A 19011-nucleotide genomic window follows, 5' to 3' on the forward strand; every position below is an offset into this window, starting at 1 on the left:
TGCTGCTGGCGGTGGCAGCATTTTCCATCACTGCTTCTTTGAAAACAATAAGATATGCTGTTGCCTATCTACCGCCACCATGTGAGCAGAGCAAGACATAATAAGCCAAGTAATTTCAAAGTGTCAACTTCCACTGCCATAAATGCTGTAACATTATCTGCAGATAGGACATGTTGTCTGTCAGTATATGAATTTATGTAATGTGTAGTAATACAATAACAAAGGTAATAATATAGTCATGTGTTACACACATCTTATAATAATACATTTTTTGTCCGTATATTATTTTGTCTTTCTATATCGTTACTGTCAGAACAAAACCTCATATCCCAAAAAGGTAGCTTTAAAAGAGAAGTGAAAAATAAATAAATAAATAAATAAAATTTAGTAAAATTTCAATGAAATTTAACAGAACAAGATTTTATTCTAAGTCATTTTGGACCATTTATTTTAGTCTGTTTGTCAAATAATTTTGACACAGTATCATTGGCAGCTGATATTTTCAAATTATAAAAAAAATGGCCAAAATGGAGATACTTAGTTCCAATAGCATAAATAAATAATTTCAAAGTCTTAAGTATGTTAGCACCTTGTATTACCACATAGTAAATATTGTTAGTAACATTCTTATTGCTATGATACTAACTGCTTGTTTTGGACGTTCAAAGAAACTTCATCTACAGTGTAAATAAATAAAGAGTTTAATTCCAAAATGTTGTATATCCATTTGTAACAATGTTGGATATAATGAGTTTTTGAAAAGAATAGTAACTTTTACATGATGAGGAATTTTTAATTTCTCTAATAAAGGTGGAATTCTTCATAAAACTGCTTTTCTTGTGTGTGTAAAATCCTCTCTGAACAACATATATCATGAAGAAAGTGGTCTAAACAGCTTGTTGGAAAGAATCCCTTCAAATGCTGGAAACAAAGAATGCTGCTCCTGCAAAATTCACTCTTAGATTTCCAGTAAGGTTGTCAGCTGTGACAACAGTTGCAATTTGTCCAGGCTTGTTTCTAAGGAAGTAGAGGAAAAGGTGCTAGTGAACTCCAGATGGCGTAGCCCAGGGCGGAATCGTCTGGAAATCAAAACTGTCTCTGTAGCAATTAGTCGGGTGAAGTGTATGTTTAAGTGAATTTATTGAACGGTTTGCTACCTCTCGGTTTCATAGCAACTGCATACAGAGACTGAATCTATCATCTTAGGGGCAGTTTAAGCCAGTCCGTCCAGCTATCTATTGTGTCAAGTGTCCAACAGTGCTGGTGGGCCAGTAATTGTAAGCTGGTTATACTTGGACCAGCACAAATTATCTCGGTCCAAAACAACAGACGTCCACTCATAATGGACAGAGACTAGAGATGTAAAAACAATTTCCAGAAAATAATTGAGTAGCATGAATGACATAAATCAAAGCACTGTCATAATATCCTCTCTTCGATGCTTGGCAGCATAGGTTTTATTTTCCATATCAGACACGACATTGCGCCTTACGCAGCTCATGCAGAGACAATTACACCACTTCTTCGCTCTGATCGAAGGCGATGTTGGGAGTGGAAATTGTTGATGGTTCAGCACGCGTTCATGGGCTCTGAGGTAGCGAAATCCGAGTGCCATCTGTACCCAATCCACAGGATCTTAACCAGCAGCATTTATTGCACATATGATTACTGGGTGGCATGCTGTTTTCTTTACAAGCCATCTGTCCAGGAGAGGCTACACGAGACCCGCGGAAAGAAAAAAAATATATATATATAAATAAATAAAAACCCTGTTGTGGTGGAAAAAATGAATCCCTGACTAACTACTGAGCCCTTCACAGTGTTTCATCCACTTTTACCTTTACAGGTTAGCATGAGAGATGAGTAATTAGTTCCAATTGCTCAGTTATTTGTACTTAGGTAACGTTTTCAGGGGTTTATGCTCATGGTAAGGGTTTGACTTCTACCCCAACACATTTGGGAATCTATTTTTCTGCTTTTTAGAATCTCGATCTTTCTCAATTTTAGTCGTCAGCAGTTGTTCATTCCTTTATTGGTTTGATTTCATTCTGTGATGTTAGCGACAGTTTATGTAGAATGTCAAAAAAAAAGATGTAAATGGGTCTCAAATGTAAAAGCATGGACTTAAGAACCAGTTCTGAGCCTAATGCTAATAAAAAGGGAGAAAAATAGCCACACCCTGATGACCAAAGCAGATATATAATATATTAATTGCTAGCCACTTAGCTGCCCAGACTTTTTTTTTTTTTTTGATTATTGAATATTGATTAATAAATAAAATAAAATAATTGAAATAAAAAAAAAATATAGAAGAGAAACTTAAAATCAGACATACACTTTCATTTTTTATTCAGTCTTTTCCTTCAGGGCTTCCATAAATAATAAAAAAAACAAATTAAAAGGGAACTCTTTTCACTTGACTGCATTCATTTAAAATATCCAGGTTGACTTCCAATTTACTGACACTCTATTGACTTTTTTTGGATTTGTACTTGTTCATAACTTAACTGTTATGAAGCATGGAGTCAAGTTTTGGTTCTCAGTCCAGCAGCGACACTGAGGTGTTTAAACAGTCCAGCAGCACTTCTGTCTGATCCACTCATACCAGCGCAACACATACTAACACTCCACCGCCACGTCAGTGAAACTGCAGTACTAAGAATGACCCACCATCCAAATAATACCTGCTCTTTGGTGATCATGTAGGGGTCCTGACCATTGAAGAACAGGGAACATTGAAGAACTTTGTAGAACTACAAAGTGCTCCCACTGGAATATGAGTTTAATGGGTTCAGGCTCCTCTGTCCACTTATAGTTAGCATCTATACCATTTCTTTACATTGCTGCTAACGTCTGAACTTCAACAGTAAGCTGTTTGCATTTGTTTCTCATATGTTATGTTTTCTTCCCTGACACGATAGTGTCACAACAATATATAACTACGTTCTAGGAAAAATAACCCATTACTCTTACTGATAGCCTACAGTGAGTATTGTGGATGTATCCATTTGGTTGAAGGACTGTCAAAACCTCAGGAAAAAGTGCCATCTGTTTAGCTCTGATAAGTTACTCACATTCAGTAATTGACAATTTGACAATTTGAGGTTTGGCAATTTGGACTCAGTTCATGGCCTTTTAAACAGCTGTGTTAAATAACATTAATTATGATAAGCTCAATATATTTGTATTTGTTGAAGACAGTTTTTGTGGAAAAAGAAAATTGTCTTTTAACAACATCTTTGACAGATTCCTGGTTCATTCTTAGCACTAGTTATAGAGACGTTATATAACGGCTTCATGCTGCACGTCCCTCTGTCTGGCTCTGCCACTGCGCTTGCTGCTTTCCTCAGTATAAATAATAAGTACCAATTTGAGGGAGCACACGTCTTCTCTTGTTGCCTTATCTTTCAATCTGCTCGGCGGTACTCTGGGTTAATAAGGGCCAAACCTGTCTTGTCCCATTCTCCACAATCAGCTTTATCTGACACTTTGACAGAGGCCAATTGCAAAAAGGCAAAAATAACAGCGCGGGGAGAGGCTGGCCGTCTAAACGGGGCGCACACCTAATTTGGAAGACAATGGTCGCAGTCTAGCCTTACACAGTTATTGGACTAGCACAGTGTAATATCTGACATGTTGATACAAGTTCATTCTCAGCCTCCTATTTTTGTTCACTTGTCGTTCAAGTGTTGCTGGCCTGCTGAGGAGGTGATCTGTTTAAATAGAGCAGTAGATTTCATATTAGCTGTGGCTGCTAACTACAACCCCCATTCCAGAAAAGTTGGGACGCTCTTTAAAATGTGAATAAATGTAAAATACAGAATGCAATGATTTGCAAATCTCATAGACCCATGTTTTTTTAGTCACAATAGAACATAGAACACATATCAGATGTTGAAAGTGAAACATTTTACCATTTCGTGAAAAACATTAACTCATTTAGAACCTGATGACAGCAACACATCTTAAAAACGTTGGGACAGGGCCGTGTTTACCATTGCATAGCATCCCCAGTTCTTTGAACAACAGTCTGTAAACATCTGGGAAGTGAGGATACCAGTTGCTGGCGTTTAGGAAGGGGAATGTTGTCCCATTTTGTCTGATGTAGGATTCTTGCTGCTCAACAGTCCTGGGCCTTCTTTGCCGGATTTTTCGTTTCATGATGCGCCAAATGTTTTCTATTGGTGAAAGGTCTGGACTGCAGGCTGGCCAGTTCAGCACCCACACTCTTCTTCTGCAAAGCTATGCTGTTGTGATGGATGCAGTATGTGGTTTAGCATTGTCTTGCTGTAATATGCAAGGTCTTCCCTGAAAAAGACATTGTCTGGATGGAGCATATGTGGTTCTAAAACCTCTATGTACTGTTCAGCATTGATAGTGCCTTTCCAGATGTGTAAGCTGCCCACACCATAGACACTAATGCATCCCCCTTACCATCAGAGAGCAGGCTTTTAAACTGTGTGCTGATCATTTCTGCAATTTCCCTCTGGGATCAATAAAGTACTGCAATTTCCCTCTGGGATCAATAAAGTATTCTGATTTTAATTCTGATAACAAGCTGGATGGTCCCTCTCCTCTTGAGTTTGTGGTTTCCAAAAAGAATTAAAATTTTTGATTCATCTGACCACGGAACAGTTTTCCGTTTTGCCTCAGTCCATTTTAAATGAGTGTGGGCCCAGAGAAGACGGCGGCGTTTCTGGATCCTGTTGATATATGGCTTCTTCTTTGCGTGATGCAGCTTTAATTTGCATTTGTGGATGGAATGGTGTACTTTGTTTACAGACAATGATTTCTGGAAGTGTTCCATGGATGATGCAGTGATTTCCAGTACAGAATCATGCCTGAACCTCTTGAACCTCCTGATATCTTTAATTGACTAAAATCTTTTATTTTTGAGTCCATTTGACTCCCGCAATTGAAACTTTTTTAAAAAGTAAAAATTTTTGCTTTTAACAAATGGATTACTTTGCCCTCTGCTTTGCCATGCAAGATGTGTGTTTCCAAAATCAGCTCATACCAGCAATTCAAGCTATCTACGAAAAGCTTCAGCTTCTGACATTCTCTGTGCGGCTTTTACATTTCTATTTACCTTTTTGCGAGAGGCAAAGACCTTCACCTGAAGACATTCTGCTGTTTATTTATTTATTTTTTTCACAGGGTGCAAAAAAACATGGCAAAATTTAAAAGCAATTAAAATAATAATAATATTGCATAGCATCCACTGCGCATAGTTTCGGCAGACAGTTATGTCACCTATGATATATAGTTTTGTTTTATAAAACAGCTTTCCTCTTTGTCTTGTTTAAAAATACCTTGTTGAAATGAGTTTTTAACTTTATGTAGTCATATGTTTTAAATCAAGTACTCCAAAGGTAACAGAATGTCATCAGATTGCATTACTTTAATATACTAATCTTTAGGATTACCTTACAGCAAAACATTCTATGACTTTATATAAAATATAAAATTAATAGAGAGAATATAAATATGATAAAAAGGATTAATCTATATGTGTAAAATTTGGGTTATTGTAATTTTTTTTAAGATTTTAACTATAAGAATTGAGATTTTAAAAGTAAATTAAGTAAACATTAAATCTTCAGGGTGTAATATGCATGGGAATGCAACCAATCAATTGATCAGTCAATCATTTGATCAATCAGTCAGTCAATTGATCAGATTTATCAATCAGTGCAGTGCTGCTTAGAGCAGTCTAAGTGATCTGAATAAACTCTGAAGGCTTCTCTATTGTACAAAAGAATTTAGCCAAGCTGGATTTGCAGGAGTGGAGGAGTTTCAGTGCTGCTTCAGGTCCATCAAGAAGAGATTAGCCTTGTCACTCTGTTGGCTCACTGTGGGATAAAGCTGGGTCATGAAACCCTCCAACCTGCACCGCTCCATATCCTTGAATAAGCATTCATTAACTTAACTTTCACATCTACCACTTTTTCCTGCATGATGGTACGAAAGTGTGTGGTACAGGGCAGAGGCATTCAGTTCCAGTTCTGGATGCCTAGATTCTATCATTTCATGATTCCTCACTAAACATGTTCATCAATGAATGAGATGAATCACATGTTTTTGCAGAGAAATCACCTGGAAGTGATATCCCTGGAACAGATAGTTGCTTCTATGGGCTAGGATATGGGTTTTTATATCTTCTCAACTTTTGGTAATTTGGGCATTCAGTCAAAAAAATCCATGAATTACATACAAATGTACACTTAAAAGTCAGAGACAGTTCTTTCATTTCATTTATTTCCAGTCAAAATAGCCATTAAGTACAAAAAATGTACACTCTTGAAAACAGGTGGTTCTCTAAAGGTTCTTTAGTAAAGGCAATAGTTAAAAGGTTGACATTGTAACAATAGAAGAAAACTTTTTGGTGCTATATAAAACCATATATATCCTCTATCAATCTGAAGAAACAATTTTCCATGCAAAGAATAATTTAAGCATGAAATGGTCTATATAGAACTCGTGGTTCTAAATAGAGCCATTGCCTTTATTAAAACTCTTGAAGAACAATCTTTTAAGTATATATACTAAGCAGAAAAATACAGAAGCACATAAATAAATAAATATAATATCTTTTTTAGTATTTAGTTTCTCCACTGTTTGCTTTTATCACAGATTTCCTTCTTTTCAGGAAACTCTGTTTCAGTTTTTCAAAGAAATCTGCAGAAATCTACCAAAGTTCAGTTATAAAAGTTGCATTTTCCATTTTGGATGATCCAAGTAATCTTAACTACCAATTTAGACTCATCAGTTCATAAAACCCTACTCTACTCAGATGTCAAATTTTGGTGTTCTAGTGCAAATCATCTTCTTTTTTTATTTTTTCATTAAGAGCTTCTTGACAGCTACACATCCTTTCAGACCCATAGCGCTGAGTCGTCTTCTCACAGTGGAAGGATGGACAGAAACACCTGTTTTCAGATCTGAAGCAGGTTGATTTTCTCCTCCCTTTCAAAGATGAAAGCTTTAAGTGCTGTTTATCTGATGGGGACCGTTTTGGTGTCTACCAGGGCTTCCAGGTGGTTGTTAGGAGTCTAGTTTTTTCTGTAGATTTTAAAACATTTTTGAAATCAAGTTTGGGAAACTACTGTATTTCACTTCTTTTTCTTATGAGTTTCTCTTTCCTAATGTAGGTTCATTATCTTATGATTAATCTCCTCAGAAATATATCCAGACAAATAAATCATTTGGCTCTTTTAACTGGAAATTATATAAATGAAGGGTGGTCTCTGATATTTGCCTTGCCACTACCATATCAATGTCACTGCTGTGCTTGAGAATGGACCACCACCCAAAAAATAGCAGAACAACAGTTTTCCAGTGCTCAGAAACTGACCAAAGATGAATGAGGTAGAGGGGGACTGATGGACTTTGCTGCAACAGATGAGCTGCAGTCTGTAATTGTAGAGCTATAATGTGAGCTATAACTTGGTGGAGCTCATAAAGGTCCATATAGTAGAGGCACAGTGTAGATGCTTCTAATAATCTGCACGTTTAATGCATGTTTAAATCAGAAACAGTATTTTCGACTTCAAAGGAATATGATTTAAACTTCTGTTCTATCCATTAAACCTTATTCTTCATAAATCAAAGTGAATCATCTTACTTTTTTTAAATGATCCAGTCTCATCTGGCTTCCCCTTCTGCAGGTAATGAAGCATAAGAACCAGGTGCTGTTCTGAGACAAGGCACAGGAGGAGGTTACCCGAACTCTGGAGATTCTATTTCGAAATCAACAAAGGAAAGTTTACAAATATGCAGGAAAAGTGTAGCTTTGGGTTATTGGTTTCATAGATCCCAATATAGATTTGAGGGAAGGTGCAGACATTATCATGATGTCCATGAGGAGATGAAAATAGGGTTGTTGATGCCACTGAAATGATTTAGCTTAAGATGTACAGAAAGTACTTATTCTGGACTTAAACCTCTCTCTAATCTTAGTGTGAAAAACAACTACTTTCATTTTGGTATATTATATAAATGCAATTTCAGATTTACTATATTACTCACATGGTAATTATGCAAAGAAATTTACATGTGATTTATATACTGTACAAACTTTGGGTCTGCACAGCCTTTTTTTTGTTTGTTTTGTCAATGTTTGGCAAAAAAAAAAAAATAATAATAAAATTAAAAAAAATAAAAATAAGTCATTATTTTGTTGTGCCATCACATAACACAACATGGAATATTCCATCATAACCATTATCGAGGGGTGCATTGTAAAAAATTGCTCATCAAATCTACCTAAAGAAATTACAACCCCATTTCCAAAAAAGTTGTGCAAAATTTAAATAAAAACAAAATTCAATGATGTGGAAATCATTTTAACCCTAAATTTCATTTAAATTGTACAAAGACAACAAATCAAATGTTGGGAACTGAGGAGACCAATTGTGGTAGTTTTGAAAGTGAAATGTTTTCCCATTCTTTGATATAGGATTTCAGCTGCTCATCAGTTTGGGGTCTCCTTTGTTGTATTTTTATTTTATAATGTGCCAAATGTTATCAGCTGTGACAGGTCTGGACTGCAGGCAGGCCAGTTCAGCACAAGGACTCTTTGAATATGGAGCAATGCTGTTGTAAGACATGCAGAATGTGGTTTGGCATTGTCTTGCTGAAATAATTAATAGGCCTTCCCTGAAAAAGACATCGTCTGAATGGCAGCACATGTTGCCAAAACATGTACATACCATTCCGCATTAATGGTGCCTTCACAGATGTACACATCACCCATGCCATGTGCACTAATGCACCCCTATACCATCATGAATAGTGGCTTTTGAACTGTGCACTGATAACAAGCTGAGTGGTCTTCAGCATAGAGGACGCAGTTTCCATGATTTCCAAAAAGAATTTATAAATAATATAGTTGATTTGTCGGACCACAGAACACTTTTCCACTTCCCCTCAGTCCATTTTAAATGAGCTCAGGCCCAGAGAAGGTGGCAGTGTTTCTGGATCCTGTTTATATAGGGTTTCTTCTTTTCATTTAAGAGTTTTAATTAGCATTTGTGGATGTCGCGCGAACTGTTTTCATACATTTTTTTTAGAAGTTTTTCTGAGCCCATGCAGTGATTTCCACTGCAGAACCATGTCTGTTTTTAATGCGGTGCCGCCTGGGGGCCCAAAGATCACGGCCAGCAAATACTGTTTTTTGGCCTTCTCCCTTGCATACAGAGATTTCTCCAGATTATCTGAATCTCTTAATGTTATTATGTACCATAGATGATGAAAAGCAAAAGTTCTTTGCTATTTTAAGTTGAGAAATGTTATTCTTGAACTATATGATTGTGCACCCCTCCCCATCTTCACTTCTGAAAGACTCAGTCTCTCTGGAATGCTCATTATATACCCAATTATGTTATTGGCCTGTTGCTAATTGACCACCAGGTTTTTTTTTTTTGTTTTGTTTTTTTTTTGTTTACCCAACTTTACCAGCCTTTTGTTGCCCCCTGTCCCAACTTTTTTGAAATGTGTTTTTTGGCATTAAATTCAAAATTGTCATATATTTTTCAAAAAACAATAAACCTCTCAGTTTCAACATTTCATATGTGAGTAAATTAACTACTTTTATTCAACCTAAATAAATACATTGAATGAATAATTCTTTTAATCAAAGTCATTTTTAGTTGAATAAAAATAGTTCAATTTCTTGTTACCACATGAAGTCATTTTTAGGTAGATCTGATGAGACACATTATAACAGTGTGGTGGTGCATTGGAATGACTGAAAATAATATCAAATAACAGCACTGTGTAAAGTGTTCATATGTTTTGAAATAGGCTATTTAACATCAACACATACGATATATCTGATTTATATTTTCATGAAGCCCTTTGAACATGGACCCACATTTGTTGTAACTCAAATGAATTAAGTCTGTTGTGCATAGAACTGAATATATTCCACCCGTTATGCAACTATTTTAAGTTAAGGGAACGTTTTGATGATTTCTTACACTCAAATGGCATTTTTGAGTTAAATCAACTTATCACAATTTAGTTTAGTCAACTTACCACACGGTAAGAAATGGCTCATCAAATCTACCTAAAAAAAATACTTAATGTGGTAACAAGTAAATTAACTTGTTTTATTCAACCTAAATAAATACTTTGAATGAACAATTCTATCAATCAAGATCGTTTTTTAAGTTGAATAAAAGTAGTTCAATTGGTTTTTTACAAATTGCTGACTTTATAAATAGCCACTTTTTACAGTGCATTGAAACAAAAAAAAATGTCTCGTCAGATCTATGTGAAAACAAACTTCATGTGGAAACCAGTATTATTTGACCTAAATAAATGCTTTAAATGAACAATTTTTCCAATCACTTTCTTGAGTGAATAAATTTAGTTTAATTGCTTGTTACTACATGAAGTTGGGGTTGATCTGACAAGCAACTTTTCACAATGTTAAAGTTACTTAACAAGTGTTTGCAACTGGGTGAAACACATAAGCTGCACTGTAAAAGTGACTCGTCAGATCTACTTTAAAAATTACTGCATGTAGTAACAAGCAATTGAACTAGTTTTATTTAGTTGCACAAATGTGTGTTTATGTTAATCAAACACCATTTTTTTTAGGTATCCTAACATGCCATGTTTAGTCTCTTAAGTACATTGAATTTCAACTTGCTAGTGTCTTCACCAGTACTTGATTTTTCTTAGGGCAACAAGTTTACCTCAATTTTTTTTAGTTATGTGAACCTATTTGGGCTTTTAGTGTGGGAGCTCTAGGTGGCTGCCTACTTTTGTCTAGTTCAAAGACCACCCCCACCAAAAAATCCCATTTCCCAGCTTATTAATTCACTGTCAAGTCAGTTGGGAAGATCCTTGTCCTCTGTTTTTGATGCTCTTCAGCTGCTGTTGAACATCTTTCATTCTAAACTCCTCTTTTCTCCGAACAAAAAAGTCCTCCAAGGTCTCTACATGTTGAGAGGGATTGAAAACTTGAAAAACTAACAGCGAGGTTGAAAGACCAGAGGGAAAAGGCTGGAGGAGGTTTGCTCTGTGACAACAAACAGGAAGCATTCAAGTGTTTGCTAATCCTCCCTCCGCCCCCTTCAATCTATTCTGAGTGACAGCACGAGGTTTCTACACGCAAACACAAACAGGCAATCTGACTCGGAGGCCCTCGAGCCATTTAATTTACACCCGAGAGCCGGCGCAGAAGGCGAGCTCGTGATTACGGGATGCGGCCGGGTTGGAGGCAGTGCTCCGCGTGCTCTCTAGTGAGCTTCGCATTAACATACGGATGCTGGATAATTACGGGGCTGCCTCATCAGCACTTTGGAAACTTCATAAGTGTTACTGTGCTACAAAGCCTCAGGGTTTGGAAACACACCTTCAGACAATCACTCACACTTCAGGTGTCATTATTCAGCACAAATACATGCCAAAGCTTCAAAAATGGTGGAACCTGAGCTGTCACCAATTTTGAGACAAATCCCTTTTTCGCGTGTGTTCACAGATAGGATTTTCAATCAGATGTGTCATTTGAGAACGTTGCAATTCATTCACATTTAGTTTTTTTGATGCCAAACTTACTGTGCTGTCACATCTTCAAACCAAAAGCTTTAAAAAAATTCTCTGATTTGTCAGATCCCTGGGTGGAAGGCTGCAACTATATATATATATATAATTTAATGATAAGTTTCAGTAAACTTTTTTTTTTCCAATTTTGACATTCAGATTTTCTTTGTTTTTACTCAATTTAAGTCACAATTTTTCCATTGTTTGAAATGATTTGCTCTTTTGAATACGTTGCTGCTTTTACATTTAACAAGCAAAATGTAAGTATTTTTCCAATCAAATTATAATGTTGCTGTCATTAAAATTTTAAATCAAAATAACAAATATATATAGTTGTATGAAAAAGTTTGAACATGCCTGGTCAGATTACATGTTTTAAAACACATAAAAGAAGTTGTCTTTACATGTTTTACATGTCTTTAATATGTCGTATTTAAGTTTTACAGGGAACGACATATTTTCAGCAATTTTTAAGGCAAAATCTCTGTTGAAAAAATACATTTAACAACAGAAAAAACAGAAGTTGTGCATAAAAAGGGTTATCATATATATATATATATATATATATATATATATATATATAAAACTACTGTAAAAACTGGCTCGTCAGATCTACTTAAACAAATTACTTAATGTGGTAACAAGTAAATTAACTAGTTTCATTGGACTTAAAAAAATGATTTGATTGAAAGAATTGTTCATTCAAAGTATTTATTTAGATTGAGTAAAACTAGTTAATTTACTTGTTACCGCATTAAGTAATTTGTTTTTACAGTGTATATATGACCTGAGATGGGCTTGTGACCTGTCCAGGGTGTATCCTGCCTTCCACCCAATGACTGCAGGGATAGGCTTCAGCTCCTCCGTGACCCAGAAGGATAAGTGGCTTAGAAGATATATATATATATATATATATATATATATATATATATATATATATATATATATATATATATATATATATATATAAATTATGCATTTTGTTATAAACTCATGAATAAATCTTCTTGTGTACACTACTGTAAAAACAAAGGGAAAACCTCTTTTTAAAAAAACAGTTTTTATAAATATGTTCATTGGCAATAAAGCCTACAACCTACAAACTGACCACTGAACATAGTGTAAAACACCCTTAATGTCAGGAAAGCTAAAACATGTAAAAATAATGTGTTAATACAGTTCATCACAAAATTGCGCTATCCATTAAAAATGACTACTTACTTTTCTCAAACTGTAATGGGGTTAGTGTACTTATTTCTTCCTGGAAATAATAACCTCACTGCTCATTACTTTCCTTTTGAGGTTCTCTCTATAACCTATACACTTCTATAACTGCTGGAATAAACTTCATGAAAGAAAGAAATGCACAATCTCAGTTAAACATTGCTTAATAGGCCTGTGCCTCTCTGCTTTTTATCATGACATTAGCAAGTATGCTTGATTAAAGTCATGAGTGGCTGATGCTGTTTGAAACCAAAGATGAGCTTTGATAGATTTCCCAGTAGTGGAATGTTGTTCTCTGCACATACTCTGAACTGCTCACATTCACAATGAAACAGGTATGAATAATCAAGATAGTGGAAACTTACACTTTGAATTAATCACATATGCACCAATCATTCTTAAGAAGAAATTTCTTCCTAAAACACACTTATGCAGCTTTCACAACAATTCTGACATTCATCAATGTTTTCATATTTGGGATTTGTTCTTGGGTAAGAATCAAATCTACAAATAATCAAGAGCACAAAGGTGAAAACAGTTCTGAGGTTTAAGAACACATCAGGAATCTTATTTGGTCAGTAACTATAATGTGATTACAAGAATGGAACTGTTTCACACTCCCAAATCATTAGTAGTAGGGGAAACATTGCAGCAGCAGCAGCTGTGAATGAGAATGTAGAAGAGTCTCACTTTTTACATGGTAAATTTTCCATAAAAGACATAGTTTGGTAGATCACTTTTCATTTTCAGAGAAAAGCAAGTTTGACAAGGTCTAGATTAAAAGTACCTGCTGACAGGGACGTGGGAAGATATTTTAAGTTGAGGGGGCTGAATTTTTGAGTAGCATCTACATAATGTGAACAATGACATCTTGCAGAATGATGCCTTTTTGTAATGTACATTAAACAGAACATTTCATAATGTGCTATAATGAGGCGAAAGATGACAATATACAAATATAACTGACACATCAAACCACTGATGCACATCCTCACTCTGCTCTCAATCTGGACCGACTTTATGCAAATGAGCTGAGTGGCAACCAATCAGAATGTTGATGTGTGGCTGTGATAAAGTGCATCCCTCAACCTGGCAGTATGCTGTGGCAGGGGACACACCTTATGGGTAGCGTCGGGCAAGTGGTCCAAGTAACCGGAATAAAATACACCTGTCCCAAGAGTTCTTCTCCCCGTCACCTTTATTTACACACCAACACTCAGGCCTATATACATATTTACACGCGCACACATAACAAACGAAAACAAAATGAAAATAATCTCTACAACTATGCAATGGACCAGTGACTGCAAAGTCATATAGGTCTAAACTCATCACCTTCAATCCTCCACCGAGCTGAAAGAAGGGATTTTTCTGTACCCCCCAGTAATGCTGCTTATATTTGGGGTGCTCCTCCCCTAGAATATACCATTACTGGCCCGGGTTAAAACAAGCGCTTCAGCTATTTAAATTTACATTCAACAGTAAATAATTCATGTTCTCCACTTATTGATCAGATTTACATTCACAACGTCATTAATATGCATTCACAATACATTGTACACTTCTTAAACAGTTTTACTCATCTTGCAGGTTTTGTCCTTCCCTCCTCCTCTACAGAGGATGGACTCACCCAGGTAAGTAAATCACAGGTGAACCTGTTCAGTTCTCTTTGCTCCTCAAAGCAAGGATAATCAGTCAAGTAAGTACAGGTAAGTGTTTACAATCAGTCATTATATTGTGATGTGTAAAGGAGTACTTTACATCATCACAGTGGCCCAGTAACAGGGTTTGTTACGCCCACAGTGACACAGTTTGATTTAACATTGCAGTGCTCACCGAGTGGGAGAAACATTGGTGCATAAAAATGTCATTATTATATTTGACGATTTAAGTAAAAACTAAATTAGGCTGCTTTGGGGCTAAAACTGCTCTGCATAGACTTTCTTTTTTTTTTCCATCTTCGCAAGTGTATTTTAGCGACGCACCTCAAGAAGCAGCCAACAGTTGGTGAGGGACATGATTCAGTTCACTGTGATGAGTTTGGATTAAGATTAGGAATAGGATTAGAGCCAGGGTGGGGGGGGTAAGATTAAGCTTTGGGTACATGTTAAGGTAAGGATAAGGATTAGGGCCAGGGTGAGGGTTAGGATTAAGTTTTGGGTACAGGTTAAGGTAAGGATGAGGATTAGGGCCAGGATGAGGGTTAGGATTAGGTTTTGGGTTGAGGTTAAGGACTAGGGTTAGGATCAAGGCCAGGGTGATGGTTAAGATTAGATTTTGGGTTAAGGTTAAAATTGAGGTTTGGGTTAGGATTAGGGCCAAAGTGGATGTTAGGATTAGGTTTTGGGTTGAGGTTAGGGTCAGGGTTAGGATTAGTGTCAGGGTAAAGGTTAGGATTAGGTTTTGGTTAAGATTAGAATCAGGGCCAGAGGGGGGTTAGGATTAGGTTTTGGTTAAGATTAGAATCAGGGCCAGAGTGAGGGTTAGGATTAGGTTTTGGTTAAGATTAGAATCAGGGCCAGAGTGAGGGTTAGGATAAGGTTTTTTGTTGAGTTTAAGGTTAGGATTAGGATTACGGCCAGGCTGAGGGTTAGGATTAGGTTTTTGGCTGAGTTTAAAGTTAGGATTAGGATTAGGGCCAGGCTGAGGGTTATGATTAAGTTTTGGGTCAAGGTTAGGGTTAGGATTAGAGCCGGGGTTAGGTTTTGAGTAAGGTTGTATAAGGTTAGGTTTTGCTTAATGCAAGTAACATATTAACAATACCAATACTTAATGTAAATAATGTATCAACAGTACATCTTTAAGATATTAACATCAATGTGTTCAGATGCTTCACTATTGCTACTTCACCATGTTGTTAATTTATTACTGATACTCTGTTTAGAGTTAATTAATCATCTACTAAAGACCAATCAAAATAAAGTGTTAATGAAATTACCTATAAATAAAAAAACTGGTCATAACCTTAGTTAGCTAATCTTAAATAGAAGACTCAGTGAACTGTGTGGATCCGCTTAGATCTGTGTTCAGTGATTGTGTTCATTGGTATGTTTTAATGCTTTTCCACCATAAAAGTTAATGATAATGATATTATTGTGTAAACACTGAAGTAAGTAAACATTGACATGTTAGTTAGCCTACAAAAAACACTGACCTTCTAATTTGTAACATTGCACACTGTATAAAGCAACATTAACCTAAAATTTAAAACATGTAAAGTGAAATCATCTTGAATAGCATCATATTCTAGCAAATATGAGCAGCTAATCTTAGCTGACCTTGTTGGGTAGTAATGAGATCCTTAGCATATCTTCATTGTCAAGTAGGTATTTCTCAAAGAAAAGCTTGTAGACCTTGTCCAGCTTGATCTTCAGTGAAAATAAAACTGCTCCAGCAAATGAACAAAACATTTAAGGAAAAAAAAAATGTAGAAAATGTTGTGGTAAATAGATCAGTGAGGACTAACAAAGTGAATCTTCCACATCAGAGACATCCCAACAATCCCGCTACATGGAATGCAGTGAGAGCTCAGAAAAACGTCAAGCTCAAGTTTGTTAACAAAAGTATAAATGCAATGAAATAAACGTTCCCACAAAATTCACAATGCTTGACATCAGCTTAGCACTCTTAAAAAAAGATGGTTCTCCAAGAGTTCTTTAGTAAAGATAATGAACCAAAGAAAGAACAATTTACACACTTAAAGGGTTATTTGCATGGTGAAATGGTTCTTCAGATTGGTGGAGAATGTGTTGGGTATGGTTCTATATAGAAGATTTTTGAAAAAGGATCTTATATAGCACCAAAAAGGGTTCTTCTATTGTTGCAAGCTTAACACTGTAAAAGTTGCAGAAACCTTTTGGTGCTATATAGAACCATATACAACGAATTCTCCATCAATCTGATAAATGATTTCACCGTGCAAAAAATCTCTTTAGCATGCAAATTGTTCATTGAGTGTTCATGGTTCTGTATAGAACCGTTTACTTGCTTAAAGGGTTCTGTGTATGGTGAAGTGGTTCTTCAGATTGGTGGAGAATGTGTTGTATATATAGAAGTTTTTTGAACAACGTTCTTATGTAGCACCAAAAAGGGTTCTTCTACTGTTACAAGCTTGACATCGTAAAAGTAGCAGAACACTTTTGGTGCTATAAAGAAGCATATGCAACACATTCTACATTAATCTGAAGAACAATTTCACTATGCAAATAATCTTTCTAGCATGCAAATGGTTCTTTGAGTGCTCAGGGTTCTATATGGAACCATTAGCATGCTTAAAGAGTTCTGTGCATGGTGAAATCTTTCTTCAGATTGATGGAGAATGTGTTGTGTATGGTTATATGTCAAGCTTGTAATAATAGAAGAACCCATTTGGTGCTATATAGACTCCTCTACAACACATTCTCCATCAATCTGAAGAACCATTCTACCATGTAATGAACCTAACATGCAAGTATTCATGGTTCTATATTTCCTCACTAAAGAACCATTGAAGAACCTTTTTTTAGGTGTGGAAATAATGGAGATATTTCTTTGTGTCTAATAATTTTCACTAATGATATATGTTTTTTTCACCTAGCAGTCACTGATAAGTAAATGATAAATATAAATCTTCATCTTAATAATGTGTTATTGCATTACAGTAAAAAGGCTGAAGGTTAATTTTAGACTACAATAATGATTCTACATTGTGGTATTTTTAACTTCTTATAATTTGTTGATAAATGGTCTTGTTTGTTACTTTAACTGGCAGTTGTCCCAGAGTAGTTTAATTGCAATTTACACTTCTTTAACTGTCAGACAAAAAGCAAAGAAGAATCTATACATTTTCCCTTATAAACTCTGCCTGTAAACAGAATGACAATACAGAAGTTGAAGTTGGACTTTAATTAAACAAGTGCATATAACATACAAAATATACATATTTTCCTACAGAAACGTGATGGCTCACAGGTCACCGTGCTCGTAAGCTATTTCACACATACCCAGTCCATATTACTTTAAATCTATATATTGAACTTTCCTTATTGAGTCAAAGCCCTTTGAATTTACACAGCAAAGCTTCTGCTTTATAAGAGTGAGTTGACTTTGGCATTAATAACGTTGGCAATATTGTGCTGCTTCATTAAGTTGCCCACACGATAATGACTAAGATAAGGCTAATGTGCAGCAGGGGTCATTTTAAAAGGGCTTTCTGAGCTCAGACTTGGACTCCTAGGACAAACCTAAGAGAATGTGAACAATTTAATCAGAAGTTGGTCAATGAAGAAATGAAAAGTTCTCTGGTCTTTGTGGTTAGTTGAAGAGCGAGAGCTGCACCTTGACAACTAAGCGGAGAAAGTAGCTCTGCATTTGCATAAATATTTGCAGACTTTGGCTTGAAAATGAATTTTAGACATTCAAGCTCTGACAGAAAATACAGTTTGTAATATAGAATTTATATTTGTTTTCCAACAAGAAAGCACACAATCAAATTATAAAATAGGTAGTTGCAGCATGATTGACTGTTATATTGCCATTGTGAGCTCAATGTTATGCAGCGTTTGCATTATGATGGTAGGAGGATGATGGCAAACTGGATATCCTATTGTTTTTAATGTGGCAATGATGGAAAATTCTGGCAGCACCAAGAGGCAGTGTATCACTGTGGTCAGTTGTGGTCAAGTTTCCCAGATTTTGCCATTAGCCATAATAGTGTAATATACTGAATTAAATTTTTTTTGGAAACATTCACATGGAACAGTCTCTTGGGGCTTATTTCTTTCGATGATAAACAGGAAATCCAAGGTTGTTTATAAGAAATAGCTCCTTTAGCACATTTCTTCAACACGTTGAAGTTTCGTTGTGTTGGGACGGAGATGACAGATCCGCTTGTCCTTTGCAATAAGCATCCCTTCCCAAGTGAAACAGACAGAACGTGTCTCTGAGGGGGAACAGACAAACGCGATGCCCACATGAACATCCCAAAGCTCAGCAAGCTCCTTCTCTCCTGCCAACCTGCATGCTGGGTGTTGCTGGCTCTGCACGAGAGTACAAGACAGAAAGATTGTCTCTTTTCTCTGAGACGGTGACACCACGCAGAGTGTGAAAAAAGACTGTCTTTCCACTCCTGACAGTTGACACACTACAGACTCCAGCACAGCAGAACAACATAGCTGGATTAGACAGTCGAATATAATTCAGGAATTTCGCAGTCGGTACTTCACATCTGATTTTGCTCAAAGAGTTTGAATGAGA

This window comes from Colossoma macropomum, unplaced genomic scaffold, assembly GCF_904425465.1.
Source record: "Colossoma macropomum unplaced genomic scaffold, Colossoma_macropomum, whole genome shotgun sequence".
Classification (NCBI taxonomy): domain Eukaryota; kingdom Metazoa; phylum Chordata; class Actinopteri; order Characiformes; family Serrasalmidae; genus Colossoma; species Colossoma macropomum.